Source organism: Rana temporaria, chromosome 1 (assembly GCF_905171775.1).
Source record: "Rana temporaria chromosome 1, aRanTem1.1, whole genome shotgun sequence".
Lineage (NCBI taxonomy): Eukaryota > Metazoa > Chordata > Amphibia > Anura > Ranidae > Rana > Rana temporaria.
This window is the reverse complement of record NC_053489.1, coordinates 380,899,483-380,914,953: the sequence shown is the minus strand read 5'-3', so window position 1 is coordinate 380,914,953 and position 15,471 is coordinate 380,899,483. Positions and strand designations below refer to the sequence as shown.

At 45.0% G+C, this 15,471-nt stretch overlaps 1 protein-coding gene across 3 annotated transcripts in view; it reads right to left on the bottom strand.

Moving 5' to 3' along the window:
- HDGFL2 (HDGF like 2) overlaps positions 1 to 15,471 on the bottom strand; it is a 742,998-nt gene that overhangs the window by 97,185 nt on the left and 630,342 nt on the right. The gene's annotated exons all lie outside the window — the stretch shown is intronic.

Below are 15,471 nucleotides of genomic sequence, written 5' to 3'. Positions count from 1 at the left end.
AAAATGTCTATAAGCAGCACTTTATTTTTTACAGGTTACCAGTTTAGAGTTACAGAGGAGGTCTTGGGCTAGAATTGTTGCTCTCGCTCTAATGCTCAGGCGATACATGTGTGATTTGAACACCGTTTACATATGTGGGTGCGACTTATGTATACGTTCGCTTCTGTACGCGAGCATGCAGGGACAGGGGTACTTTAATTTGTATTTATTTTATTTTTACACTTGCGCTTTACATTTTTTTGTGATCACTTTTATTCCTATTACAAGGAATGTACATATCCCGTATAATAGGAATAGTTTGCGACAGGTCCTCTTTATGGAGAGATGTGGGGTCCCCGGCAAGGTTTCCTTCCGTGGCAAAGAAGTGATGTCATAACGTTGCGCCCAGGCCTTCGAAGGCCATAGAGATGACTGGGGACCACCTGGTCACCGGAAATTACCCAATTTCTTCTCTGGCTCGCCAATTGCACCGGCGAGCCAGTAGAAGCACCGGAAGGCAGGGGGGGTGGCAGGATGTACACCTGGGGTACTACTTCGTGGGGAATCAGCAGAGCTGGGGGGTACCAATGAGCAGAGAATCTACTGAACAAAGCTAATAAGCAGGGAACTTTCTCAACAGGAGTACTGGCCCATTAAAAACAAAGAACATACACAGGGCATTTTCCAAGGCTTCATTAAAGCTTAAAAAAAACATCACCAAAGCATCACAATAGAATAAAAAAACATCACAAAAACATGTTGAAGCGGGGTCACAGAGCCCGACAACCACCGTCAACTATAACCTGGCCATCAAGCCAGGGTGAAAGAGCTGGTCCTAGGGACAGAAGAACTTCCCATAGAGGTAGTCACCAGGACATGTTCTTGACCAGCCACACCATGTATGTTATGCAGGAAGGTATCTTCCACACCAGAAATATTTTCTTTGTCAAAAATGTATTTTGCATAGCAACATGCACATACAAAATGACAGGTAAGTGAAAACATGTATGAAGGCACAATATAATTCACAGTGATCTGGTCTGCAGGACCTTTCCTTCTAGACAGTAGAGTGAAGACTCAAGCCAGAGTCTCAAGACCCACCCTGTAATCCAGTACTGATTTTGTTCGTTTTTTGTTTTCTTTAGCTATACACATAGAACCATGGGCAAAGATATATAGAGTATGTTTCTCTAAAACCCCCTTAGGTATATCAGTGTGATAAGCCTGCACCCTCAAACGAGGACTATCAACATGAAACAAGCAAAGACCAACGTCTACGCAACCTTTCACCCTCACTGATCCACATCATCCCCCAAAGTCTCCTTTGAGTCAACCCACCTAAACTTTCCCACCTTCCTAAACTTCTTGGGAGATCCCCTGGCCTTGTCATAGGGTAGAGAAAAATGTCCGCATTCACAACTTTTAACCACATCCCTAACATCAGCTGTTCCCCCATAGATCTACCTCCTAGCTATACTTGTCTGTACCCCAAAATATAGCACCCCAGGAACAGCTTGGTGTACACATTCAACTCCTCTTGGTAAAACATTCCCAGGAGGCATCTCAAGGGAGAACATATATTAGGGAGATCAAATTTATCCACTATAAACTCAGTCACCATAGAACACAGAGGTCGCACCTTGGCACATTCCCACACCATGTGAATAAAACATTCCTTCCGCTCCTGGACATTGTCACAAACAGCAGTCTTATTTTCAATCATTTTTATTGAAGTTTTTCATCAAAGAAATATAAAACAGCAAATCACATTCTACATTCGCAATGATCAGATGGACATTATAGCTGCTCCCATAGTGGTAAGAAGAATGTTGGTTATTACATGAGGAATATATGCTGTACCTTTATAGTTATAAAGTTAAGCCCTCTCATAATCTCTCTAAATGATTAGAGGAGCTTGCAATAGCGGGAGACGTTAAAGACATATCTCCTCGAGTGGGTTCTATGAACCAGAACAGGAGATTATTCCTTCTTACCATGTTGACCATTGCATGCCATCTATTCTTGTATTTCATAACAAATATACATACAAATGATCAAAAGAAAGAAAAAAAAAACTGGTAAAATACGGCATGAGTTAACCAAGAGCCAATTTCCAGACGGGTATGCTGGTGTATATAAAGATAGGTTATCTTTACGGTCAAGACCCCCTGTAGCATTTATGCGACATCCATACATTTAATGAGGAAAGAAAAGCTTGAGATTTGTAATTTTTAAGTGTGTAAAGGCATCCTAAAGAAGCAAATGTGTTTTAGGTCAGATAGTACCTCTGAAGGATTGGGTATTGTAAGAGATTTCCAATTTCTTGCTATGTTTAGTTTAGCAGATAGGAGTATGTGAGGTGCAACAGTGGCAAGTGGATGTTGGGAGTGATAGGTGATGGGGTGAATTCAGAGATCAGTTTAATAAATTTGGTTCCAGTAAGTGATGGATGGACAGAACCACCTATGTGGTGTTAAGTACCACCTACGGTGTGTTTTGTGATATAGTTGCCAATGATCGATACAGAGAGTTGCTTTAGAAGTCTCTTTAATAGTTTTTTGCCAGCATGCGTTGGGAAATGTAAGCCCAGTTTCGCTTTTCCATTTACACATGGTAGTGGATTTTTGAAAATTGTGAGATCCGCTAATGATGCCATGAAATAAAGAAATACCTTTTACATGTGGGGTTTCCCTTTCAAATAATGTGACTATTGTTTGGTGCAAGGTTAATTCTGTTGGAATTTTAGTTCTCTTAACCACTTAAGACCCGGACCATTATGCAGCTAAAGGACCTTGCCCCTTTTTGCGATTCGGCACTGCGTCGCTTTAACTGACAATTGCGTGGTCGTGTGATGTGGCTCCCAAACAAAATTGGCGTCCTTTTTTTCCCCACAAATAGAGCTTTCTTTTGGTGGTATTTGATCACCCCTGCGGTTTTTATTTTTTGCGCTATAAACAAAAATAGAGCGACATTTTTGAAAAAAATTCAATATTTTTTACTTTTTGCTATAATAAATATCCCCCAAAAAATATATAAAAAATTATTTTCTTTCCCTCAGTTTAGGCCGATACGTATTCTTCTACCTATTTTTGGTAAAAAAATAAAATAAAATAAGCGTTTAACGATTGGTTAGCGCAAAATTTATAGCGTTTACAAAATAGGGGATAGTTTTATGGCATTTTTCATTTTTTTTACTAGTAATGGCGGCGATCGGCGATTTTTTTTGTGACTGCGACATTATGGCGGACACATCGGACAATTTTGACACATTTTTGGGACCATTGGCCCAGATTCAAGAAGCACTTGCGCCCGCGCAACCATAGGTTACGCAGCGCAAGTGCTTACTTGCTCCGGTGTAACAAGTGCTCCTGATTCAGGAACCTCGTTACACCGACTGCAGGCTAAAATCTGCGCGGCATAAGGCTCTTATGCCTCGCAGATTTTAGGCTGCATTCTTGCGGGGGCGCTCCCATTGTGTATCAGCGTGTAGTATGCAAATTGCATACTACCACTGATTCACAAGCTTGCACGGTCCCCGCGCAAGCCAGGTACGGAGTTTCCGTACGGCTACTTTTAGCGCAAGGCTGCCCCTTCTAATAGTAGGGGCAGCCAATGCTAAAGTATAGCCGGCCTTCCTGCGCCGTGAAATTTGAATTTCACGGCGTTTGCGTAAGTGAAACGTGAATGGCGCTGGACGCCATTCACGTTCACTTAGAAGAAAATGACGTCCTTGCACCGTCATTTGCCGCAATGCACGCCGGAAAAGTTTCCCGACAGAGCATGCGCTGTACGCTCGGCGCGGGGGCGTGCCTAATTTAAATGATTCCCGCCCCCGGCAGGATCATTTAACTTGCGTGCGCTTACGCCGGGCAAATTTGCCGGCGCGCCCTCACAATTCACGGAGCTACTGATCCGTGAATCGAGGGCAGCGCAAAATAGTTTAGGAGTTAACCACTAGGGGGCACTGTAGGGGTTATGTGTGACCTCATATGTGTTTCTAACTGTAGGGGGGCGGGGCTGGACTTGTGAAGTCATTGATCGTCTGTCCCTATACCAGGGTACAGACGATCAGTGACACTGTCACTGTGAAGAACAGGGAAGGTGTCCTGTGACCGATCACGGGACACCGGCGGCGATTGGGTCCGCGGATCCTGTGGCGCTTCGGACCGGGTCGTGACCCATGGCTGGGCACTTAAAGGTGGACGTACCTGTACATGCCTGTGCCCAGCCGTGCCATTTTGCCAACGTAGATGTGAAGGAGGCGGTCCTTAAGTGGTTAAAGTGGTTGTAAAGGTTCTGTTTTTTTTTTTTTTAAACAAACATCCACTTACCTCCACTGTGCAGTTTGTTTTGCACATATTGGCCCCAATCCTCCTATTCTGGGGTCCCACGACGGCTCTCGTGGCTCCTCCCCGCAATGAATAAACCCCTCTGGGAAGCTCTATCGTTAGGGGGTTACCTTGCGGGCGCGCTCCCGTGTCATACACTCTGCGTCCATAGCTGTCGAGTGTATGACTCGGCCCCGCCCCCGGCTTCATTGGATTTGAGAGCAGCGGGAGCCAATGACTGCGCTGCTATCTATCCAACGAAGACACGAGAAGCTGTGGAGTGAGAGCGATGTGGGATCACGCCCAAATTCGGGGCTCATGTAAGTAAAATGGGGGTTCAGGGGCACTGGACACTGCAAGGTGTTTTTTCACCTTAACGCATAGGATGTATTAAAGGGTCACTAAAGGAATTTTTTTTTATTAACTAAATAGCTTCCTTTACCTTACTGCAGTCCTGGTTTCATGTCCTCATTGCTCGTTTTTGCTTTGATGTTGCTGTAATACTACTCTGTTCTGGACAATTCCTGGTTGTCTGGCTCCTTATGAAAAAAGTCATGGGAGACTTTAGTTTTGTTTTCCTAGCCATGACTCTCTATGGCACTGTCCAGCACAGAGGCATGAAATAACTTGCAAAGACTAAACTAGTTTCAGTTTCGTTTTTGCATCTAAGAGGCACATTATATGATTGATTTTTATCTATTTTTAATCATTTTTAAAAGGAATCAGTTAACTATCATGTCTCTAAACCCTGTAAACAGTCATTTCAGCAAAAAAAAATGTTTTCCTTTAGTGATCCTTTAAGGTTAAAAACACAAAGGTTTACAACCCCTTTAAGTAAATGGTGTAGTTGTATGTATCGGTAGTATTCAGTGGAAGGGAGGTTGTATTTTCATTGGAGTGTAGCGAATGGGTGTATAGAGTTTTCCTCCAATAAGTCTTTTACATTGGATGTATGCCCACTTTAATCCGTGTAGGAAAGTTTAGGTGTGGAATGTAGATCTACAAGCAGTGGATTGGTATGGGGAGAGTGGAAACCATATTGCCCAGAGGTTTAGTGCAGGTCCGGATAGCCTCGATTGTGGCTTGTATAGATAGGAATAAGGGGCCTGATTCTCAAAAGAGATACGCAGACTTAACTGCTGTTCAGCCTGCGTATCCCTGTGCCTAACTTTGGAAACGATTCTCAAAAGGCTTTTTCCAAAGTTAGGCAGAAAATCTGACATGTGTAAGACACTTACACGGTCAGATTTTAGGATGCAGTACCGCATCCGCCACTGGGGGCATTTCTCATTGAAATGCAGCTTTGCGTATGCAAATGAGGACTTAAGCAGATTTTCAAAGCATTTCATCACTGTGATTTCTGCCTAAGTTCCGAATTTGCCTGCGCAAAACTAGGGCTGGTTTTATAATGTGGAAAGTTAGTCACACATTGTAAAGGCCCATTCCAGCGACGGCATTTGGTATGCATTCCCGAGGGAGAACTCCACGGCAATTTTAAAATTCAAAACCGGCATGGGTTCCCCCCCAGGAGCATACCAGGCCCTTAGGTCTAGTATGGGTTGTAAGGAGACCCGCCACGCCGAAAAATCGACGTAGGGGGTCCCCCTACAATCCATACCAGACCCGTATCCAAAGCACGCTACCCGGCCGGTCAGGAAGGGAGTGGGGACGAGCGAGCGCCCCCCCCCTCCTGAGCCGTGCCAGGCCGCATGCCCTCAACATGGGGGGGTTGGGTGCTCTGGGGCAGGGGGCGCACTGCGGGGCCCCCCACCCCAGAGCACCCTGTCCCCATGTTGATGAGGACAGGACCTCTTCCCGACAACCCTTGCCATTGGTTGTCGGGGTCTGCGGGCGGGGGCTTATCGGAATCTGGGAGTCCCCTTTAATAAGGGGGCCCCCAGATACCGGCCCCCCACCCTAAGTGAATGGATATGGGGTACATCGTACCCCTACCCATTCACCTGGAGGCAAAAAGTAAAAGTTAGTAAACACACAACACAAGGCTTTTTAAAATAATTTATTATTCTGCTCCGGATGCCTACCCACGTGCACCCACCACGTGGGTACCTACCGGAGCATGATGGGACGGTGATGCCTATATAAATGGGATGCAAGGCGCGCTTCCATCATTACAGCAACAACAGGCGACGAGTCAACATCGGAAGAGGGGAGAAGAACAGAAGACCCTGACGTCACAGAAGACCGCGCCGGCTGCCTGTTACTAATTGAGCTAACACACAAACATAGCAGGCAGCCGGCGCTGAAGAAGAAGGCACCGGACAGCTGGAGAAGAACCGGGGTTCGCCGAGTCAACAGCGGAAGAGGGGAGAAGATGGAAGAAGCCCCCCGGAGTCCAGAGAAGCCCCCCCCCCGGAGAGCGGAAGAAGAAACCCCCCCCCGGAGAGCGGAGAAGACCCCTGGAGAGTGGAAGAAGAAGCCCCCCCTGGTAATTGAGCTAATAACGAAGACAGGGGGGGCATCCCTTCCTGACCGGCCGGGTAGCGTGCTTTGGATACGGGTCTGGTATGGATTGTAGGGGGACCCCCTACGTCAATTTTTCGGCGTGGGGGGGTCTCCTTACAACCCATACCAGACCTAAGGGCCTGGTATGCTCCTGGGGGGGGAACCCATGCCGTTTTTTTCTTTGAAAATTGGCATGGAGTTCTCCCTCTCAGGAATGCATGCTGAGCGACGCTGTCATTTTTTTTATAATTATTTGTTTTCCCGGCGCGTCTTTTTTTTTCACCCGTCGCAACTTTAGTGTCCCGTCGAAATTCTCAAAGCCGCCCGGCGTTAATTACGTTCGCGCGCTGCACGTCGGGAAAATGACGTCACACGCATGCGCAGTACGGCCGGCGTGGGAGCGCGCCTCATTTAAATTTTAAACGCCCCCAGGAGAGGAGGACCGCCTTACGACGGCGGCACTTAAGTTACACGGCCTGAAATTTCTAGGTAAGTGCTTTGACGATCGGGCACTTAGGTAGAAATTTTAAGTCAGTGTAACTTAACTGCTGAAATTTAAGTTAGGCAGACTTTTTGAGAATTTGGCCCAAGGAGTCTGGGGGTTGATACCCAGCTAATGTGGCCATTAGAATGTCTCTAGTACTTGGTGTCGACAGGGACTTGGCTTCTAGGATGGGCCTTGTTTTGTTAGTATCATTTGTCCACCAGTATTTAGATTGGCCTAACAAGGCTATATAGTATTGATAATGTTTGGGCATGGATAGACCACCTGCCCTTGTGCGTTTGCTCAGAAAGGGCAGCTCTTGGTTTGGTGTCTTTCCAAATAAACTTTGAAAGTGCTGTATGTAGTTTAATAAAATATGTATAGGGTATGGGGATGGGTATAGTGCGGAAGATGTAGCGTAGTTTAGGGAGAATTATTTTAAAAGGCAGCTATTCTGCCTATTTCTGACAATTCTGTGACCGTGTAGATAGTTCTCTGGGTAGGTTGTTTAAAAAGGGTTGGCAGTTTAAAGATAGCTTAGATGTCATCGATGGGATTAGGATACCTAGATATCTGATATGTGAAGTTACCTATTCGTAAGGTATGGTCGTTTGAATAAGTTGTTGGAGATACTGGGATATATTTAGGCCTAGAATTTGTGATTTAGTGTCGTTTACTTTATAGTACGATATTGTGTCCATGATGTTTGGATCACCAGCAAGGAGTCTGAAAAAGCCTATTCGATTATCAATATTACTTATTTGGATTCCTGTGATATTTGGAGAGGCTCTGACAGAGTGCGCTAGGGGTTCCATGACTGAGGCGGATCTGAGAGGCGACAGTGGGCAACCCTGCCTAGTGCTGTTAGTTATAATGAATGCCGATGATAATGCTCTGGATGAGTAAACTTTACCCAAAGGGGTGCGTATAAAGCACCATGATAGGTGAGAGTATAGGGCCACAGAATCTAAACTTCTGCAGAACAGCCGTAAGGTACCCTCAGTGCACTCGGTTTAAGCACCTTTTCTGCGTCTAATGCCAAGTAAAGAGCCAGTGTTTTAGTTCAATATGTTTAAGTATATGGATCATGCGCCTAGTAGCGTCTGATGCTTAGCGTTCTTTAACCAAACCAACCTGATCTGGATGGATCAGAGAAGGTATTAAGTCCTGTATAACTAAGTACTTCCACAGTTGTGAAGGGGCAAGAGATGTTTAGTCTCTGTCCGTCAAAAAGGGAGGGAAGGGAGAGGTTGAGACATTGCTTAATTTGGTCTTCAGTGGGTTGTGGGGTGCTTGAGTTGTATTAGAGGTTATATAAATTGTAAATATCTTGAAACACCAACTATACTAGACAATACACTTGTGTTGTCACTGAGGTTTTTTTTTTGTAAATTATTTTATTTGTGTACCCAGAATTGTACAATACAAACCAAGCAGAGAAAAGTGTAAAATGGGTACATGGATAAACAATAATGCATTATAAAAAACTGTACATAATAGGAACTACTCAGCTATAGTAAACATAATACAGTAAAACAATTGCAAAACAGATCACAGCCAACAGAGCTTGCGATGAAAGAACCTTGAAATGGGTTATCAGCCATCAGAGCTACTGACTTGGCTAGAGGCATTAAATACCACCTCTAAATAAAGTAATAAGGTATAGGGGTTGTTTAGGGGGCCCCAGGGGCGATGAAAAAATGTCTTTGGGGCACATAACTAGAGAAAAGGGGAAAAAGAGGTGTTACAGAAGGAAGATTACTATGAAAGGTGGAGGGAGAGCAAAGAGGGGATTAAAGATCTATGGTCAGGGAGATAAAGTAGCAGGGCCAGAATCAGATAAAACCCAGGAATTCACCTGGGTTGCGAAACCTCTCGTAAATAGGCATCCGTGTACATAAAATGTTGCCATGGCCTCCAGGTGTCCCAAAAGGTCTCCCGATTGTATAAGGTCGCTGTAAGATCGTCTATATCCCCAAGTTCATTAATTTTTGAATACCAAAGAGACCTCGAGGGCTGTACCACAGCTCTCCATCACAGAGGAATACATGCCTTAGCAGAGTTCAGCAACTGGATCGTAAGGGAGGTCTATTTCTTGATAGGTCGTGTTGTGAGATGAAGCAGACAGGCCACCGGCAATCCTGCTAGATCAACATCAGTCAGATCTTTAATGGTAGAGGTCACCTCCTGCCAGAATGGTTTGATTCTTGGGCAGTCCCAAAAAATGTCGAGCATTGTGCCTCGACCAGTGTTGCATCGCCAGAACGTATCTGATACATGTGGGAAAATGTGGTGTAGAGTAACAGATGCTTTATACAACCTAGTCAATATATTGTAGCTGGTCTCTTGGACCTTAGTGGCAATCGAAGACTTCTGAGCAAAAAGAAGAATTTTCTCCTTTTGAGGATTGGTGAAATGTATAGCAAGATCTGATTCCCACTTAGAGAGGAATGCCGGAGTAAAGTCTTCTTTTGGTTGGAACAGGGCAGCGTAGATAGTGCATAGGCAATGGCGAATCTGTTCCTGTCTATGGCAGATACTCTTTATTTCCGCAAGTTGACGGGAGACACCCGGAGACCGAGCACACTGACGAAGGAAGTGCCAGAGCTGGAAGCTACCCCAGAAGTCTAATGGGGGAACCAAGATGTCCGCTAGGGCAGTGGAGGAAAGCTTGCCATCGGACCCCGAGTAGTCATAAAGATGGAGGCGACCGCTGAGCAAAAGACTTCGGAACAGCAGGTTGTGGAGGCCTGGTTGGAACTCTGGATTCCCCAGGATAGGGATCATAGGTGACGGAAAAGGGGAGAGCGAAGAGTTCTGGAAGGTGTCCCTCGCAACCAAAGTGCTACCTAGAGTAGGATGGGCAAGAAATTCTTTTGGCAGCTGTGAGGTAATCCAAGGCCAGCTCTTTGCCGTGTCACTGAGTCCTCAAGCTCCATAGCCACCAAATGCTTTGCAGTGCCAGTCCACTATTCTGGGGAGATAGGTCTCTTGGTAGTATGCCCGCACATCTGGGAGACCCACTCCACCCTGTTGTTTGGGGAGATGGAGAAGTTGGAGGTTAGGTTTCCGATGGAACTACACAAATTCCCGGAAGAGGGAGTTTACACGTTTGAAGAAAACGAGAGGTAACCTGATGGGGAGAGCTTTTTAAAGATAAAAAACCTTTGGCAGTAATGTCATCTTGAGAGCATTGCATCGACCTAACCAGGTCAACATGAGTGAATGCCAGCGAAATAGGTCAGATCTCATTCACAAGGAGTGGCTCAAAATTTGCAGAGTAAAGAGTAGCAGGGTCTGGTGTAACATGTATATCCAGATATCGTCCAGTGAAATGGAAAAGGACTACGTAGATGTCTAAATACATCCTGCTCCCCTGTAATGTTGAGGGTGGAGGATTTGGATAAATTAATTTGGAAGTATGACAAGGTGCCATACTACCGAAAGGAGTGTAGTAGATTTGGCAGGGATGTCAGCGGATCCGTCAGAAAGAAAATCAGATTGTCTGCAAAAGCGACAACTTTGTGAACACTTGAGGCCTTCCGTAGGCCTGCAATGCTGGGATCAAGTCTTGCTGTGCATAGAAAGGGTTCCAGAGTAAGAATGAAGATCAGGAGCAAGAGTGGGCATCCCTGACAAGTGGCGTTTGCAATTGCAAAGAAATCAAACCTTCTCTCATTGATTAACTGCAGCCGAGAGACAATAACAGAGATAGGATCCAGCATAAACTGACAGTTGACCCTGTTAAAAGCCATCTCCGCATTCGTAGACAGCAAGAGAAGGGGATGACGGAAGGTCCTGGCAGCGTGGATCAAATTAAGGACTCGGATTGTGTTATCCCTGGGTTCGCGGAGAGGTACAAAGTCTGCCTGGTCCCTGTGGATGAAAAGTGGAACATGTCACTGAGGTTTTTAAGGAAAGGTATTCTGGTGGCTGCTACTCTCCATTTGATGCATTTAGCTACCAACAGTTTTGTTGCTCAAGGCGTATCTGGTAGCTTTTAGGTTTTTAATATGTTTTTCATGGTTATAATGTAATAAGTCTTAGAGCGTTACAAAATTGGAGTAGTCTAGCATAATTGGCAGAGGATGGGTCCTTCTTGTTAGCTTCTTCAGTTTCGTATATAGAAAATTGTTGGGATCTACACTTTTTTTCACAAGCGCCCAACTTTACTAGTATGCCTCTGAGGTACGCCTTATGGGCTGTCCAGAGTGAGAATTTGGTAACATCATTAGTGTTAGGTTCAAAATAGGATTGTAATGCTTTTTCAATCACTTGACTATGGTCAGGGTTAGAGAGGAGATGGTCTTGGGCTGTTGAGGTGCAAAGCGATAGGGGCACGGTCTGACCAAGTGATAGTTTCTATAGGTTTAGAGGCAACAATTGTGAGTGTCCATTGTTCAACAATAAACATGTAAATTCTTGAATAAGATCAGTGAGAAGTGAAAGAATAGTCCTCTCCAGCATGACGACATCTCCAAACGTCAAACAGACAATGTTTAAAGAAAAATGCATCTAAGCAGGTTAAAGCCTCGTACACACGTTCGGCTTTCCATCGGACAAATCCGTGGAATTTTGTGCGAAGGGCGTTACCCGTGAACTTGGTATGCATACAGACAGCAAAACTTTCTCAGCCAACAAATACGAAACTGTGTTTTTTCAGCTCTTTAGTGCCACCCTTTGGGCAACTTCTGCTAATGTTGTGCTATTAGCATTGCTTCTGAGCTTTGGATTTCTTTCCGACGGACTTATGTACACACGATCGGCACACATTTGTTGTCGGAAAATTTGAAAGCATGCTATCCAACATTGGAAAATCCGACAATTGTCTGATGGAGCATACAAAACGGTCAGATTTTCAGACAAAACCCTGCTATCACACATTTGTTGTTGGAAAATCTGATCGTGTGTACGAGGCTTAAGGGTCTCCTGGATTTAGATGTGGTATCGATGGATGAATCCGCAACAGCATTGAAATCTCCTATTATCAAATGTCCTTGACAGCATTTAGTAATTTGAGTTTATTTAAAAACATGGTTTTATGTTGGGTCTATATACGTTAGAGTGTAGGTTTCATCATTAATATCACAGATCAGAACAATGAATCTGCCTTTGTCATCAGTTGGAAATTGATACGTCCTTAATGGCAATCTGTACGCCTGCCTTCTTTTCAGCATTAGCTGTAAAGGTTTGTGAAAAGTGTTTCAGTAAGAGTTTCAGAGGGGAACTTTTGAGAAAATGGGTCTCTTGTATAAATACGATATCTTCTTGGAGGGCTAGAATCTCCTTCTGCAAGGCCCTCGATTTGTGTGGGCTATTAAGGCCATTCACGTTGAGCGATACAATTTTAGGATCCATAGTCACAATGGACATAGTGCAGTGATGGCGAACCTTGGCACCCCAGGTGTTTTGGAACTACATTGCCCATGATGCTCATGCACTCTGCAGTGTAGTTGAGCATCATGGGAAATGTAGTTCCAAAAACATCTGGGGTGTCAAGGTTCGCCATCACTGATATAGTGTATGGTAGCTTGGTTTGATAGATTCAAGACCGTAGAATAAGTCGTTGGATTCCAGACCGAGAAAGAGGCTGTCAGAAGGGTCAGTGAACAGTTTCCAAAGTCATGGTGAATATCTTGGTTAAATGTGGCAAGTAGCGCGATTACATTAGGAGCATACTGTGTAATGGTAAAAAAAAATATATATATATCCAAAATTTCCTGATATGGAAATGAAAACGAAAACACAACCTCGAAGCAAAAAAAGAGTTCCATGAGCAATAAGGGACTCTTATTGCAAAGTGGGAGAAAGGTCAAAAGGGTAACAAAGAGAAACCCAAAAATGTCCGCCATATGGGTCAACATGTTTTGCCAGTGAGGCAGATCCAGACATAAGCAGCTCTTCATGTTGAAAAAATGGTGAGAGAGGAGTGAGATGGAACACAAGGGCTTCCGCCCGTTTCACGACCATTCCATGAGGATTTTGAGAGGTGGTGTCTTGCTGGGGATTGGAGCATCTTGAGGGAGAATGTTTCATTCGTTCAGAAGTTGAATTCACTTGTCACGCGAGTGTACATGTTTCTTGGCTTGGGGCATTATAACCAATTTAGTAGGATGGCCCCATTGGAACATGATCTTGTGGTTGTTTAGGGCTTTAGTTAAGGTGGGAAATTGTCGCCTGCTGTTGAGTGGCAGCAGAGGTCAGTGTACAGTGCTACCCTATTGAATTTTTCAAAAATCGTCCAAATATTACGTGCTGCCGCCATTGCTTTTTCTTTGACAGTATAGAAATGTGTGCTAGCCCAAACATCCCTTGGCATGGTATCGGGGAGGTATGAAGGTTTAGTGAGCTCTGTCTATGAGGAGTTCCATAGCCATGGTCGATGGCAATAATTCAGACAATAGTTGGTGGAGGAAGTCATGAAGTAAGGATTGTGTAATCGTTTCAGGTATCCCGTTTATTTTAATGTTATTGCGGCAGGAGCGATCCTCAAGATCCGCTAATTTGGCTGAGATGCTCTTGATTTCTTCCTCATAGTCATTATAAGCATCAATAACATTGTTATGAGCATGGCACACATCCCCAATATTTTCCTAAGTGTCGGACACTCTAAGGGATAAGTCCTGGACTGCAGTTGTCACATTGGAAAGCATGGCTGACACATCCATATGCAGGGATGCCTTAAGAGACAAGAGCATGTCTTGAAGATCTGCAATAGTGGCAGGTTGAGCAGGGGCGGGATATTCCTCCAGTGGCCACATTAATTGTAATGAGGAGTGGGGTCAGGCTGTGAGCCGTTCTCTTTCCTCACCTTCCTGCCTGGACTTCGTAGGGCTGCGAGGGGTGGGCGAGCCAGGAGGGGAAGACTTACCATTTTGTCTGGTCCTGGGGGATCGCGCTGACATGCTGTGGAGCTGCCGCCGTTTGTCCTCTCTGCTGCCCTGTTGCGGTGTGCCTCATGTGAGGAGAAGCCACCATGTTGTTGTGGCTTGTCTCCCGCCGGCGGGTAGAAGTCTGTCAGCTTTTGCGGTCCAGATTGGGTGTTTCTCCTCTTGGACATGGTGGGCAGATGACTGGGCAGTGTGTGGTGACAGTGGGGTGAGAAGGTAGTCTCTCCCATCACTGTGTGGGGTCGCTGTCAGAGCCTCAGAGCTGGAGCTCACTCAACGTCCATGCAGTCCAGCGGCCGGTCATGCCCCCCTCAACAGCAGAGTCTTTTTAGGCATACAAAATAATCTGACCGATGTATAATACATCTGATGGAGGTACCCAAGCTGAATCATCTTATCCATTGAAGAAATGACAGAGTTGAGGTAAGTATCCAGGACCTCCTGCCATAACTTCTCTGACAACTTTGGTACAAAAGCTCCCCATCGGGACATAGCCCTGTCTATCAACACAGGATCCCCAGGTCCCACCACCATATATCTGAAAATTTGTTTGGTTGGGTCAGGGTTCAAAAGGACCTTTTCCATAGAAGTATTTTGAATCCGAACCTCCCCACTACCAAACTGCGCTACTGCTGCATGATGCATGATGCAACTGAGCACATCTAAAATGCCAAGTCCTGGGTATCCCAAACCGTCCCCTCAGTTGAGCAAAGGTGCACAGCCTTCCATCCTGGTATATAGATGGAGATACTTATCAAATTTAGCACATACATATCCATTAGGGATGAGCCTGATGTTCCAGTCGAATGCAAGTTCCACTCAAACATCGGGTGTTCGCCGAATAGCAAATTTGTTTGCGGCAAATTCGAAAGCCGCGGAACACCCTTTCAAAGTCTATGGGAGAAATCAAAAGTGCTCATTTTAAAAGCATGGTATTGTCATAAAAAGTGTTTGAAGACCTGGGACATGTATCAATGCAAAACAAGTTTTAAAAATAACAGTTTTTATGGGAGCATAGATCTTAATAATGCTTAAAGTGAAACAATAAAAGTAAAATATTCCTTTAAATTTCGTACATGGGGGGTGTCTATAGTAGGCTTGTAAAATGGCACATTTTCCCCGTGTTTAGAACAGTTCCTGCACAAAATGACATTTCTACAGAAAAAAAAGTAATTTTAACCACTTAAGGCCTGCCGCACGACGATATACGTCGTCAGAATGGCACAGGTGGGCACATGTACATCACTGCCTTACCGCCACCCCCGGTGGTCCGTTTCAGTCCAGGAGCGATCCAGGATGAGGGGTGGCCATTAGTTTCTGGCCACCC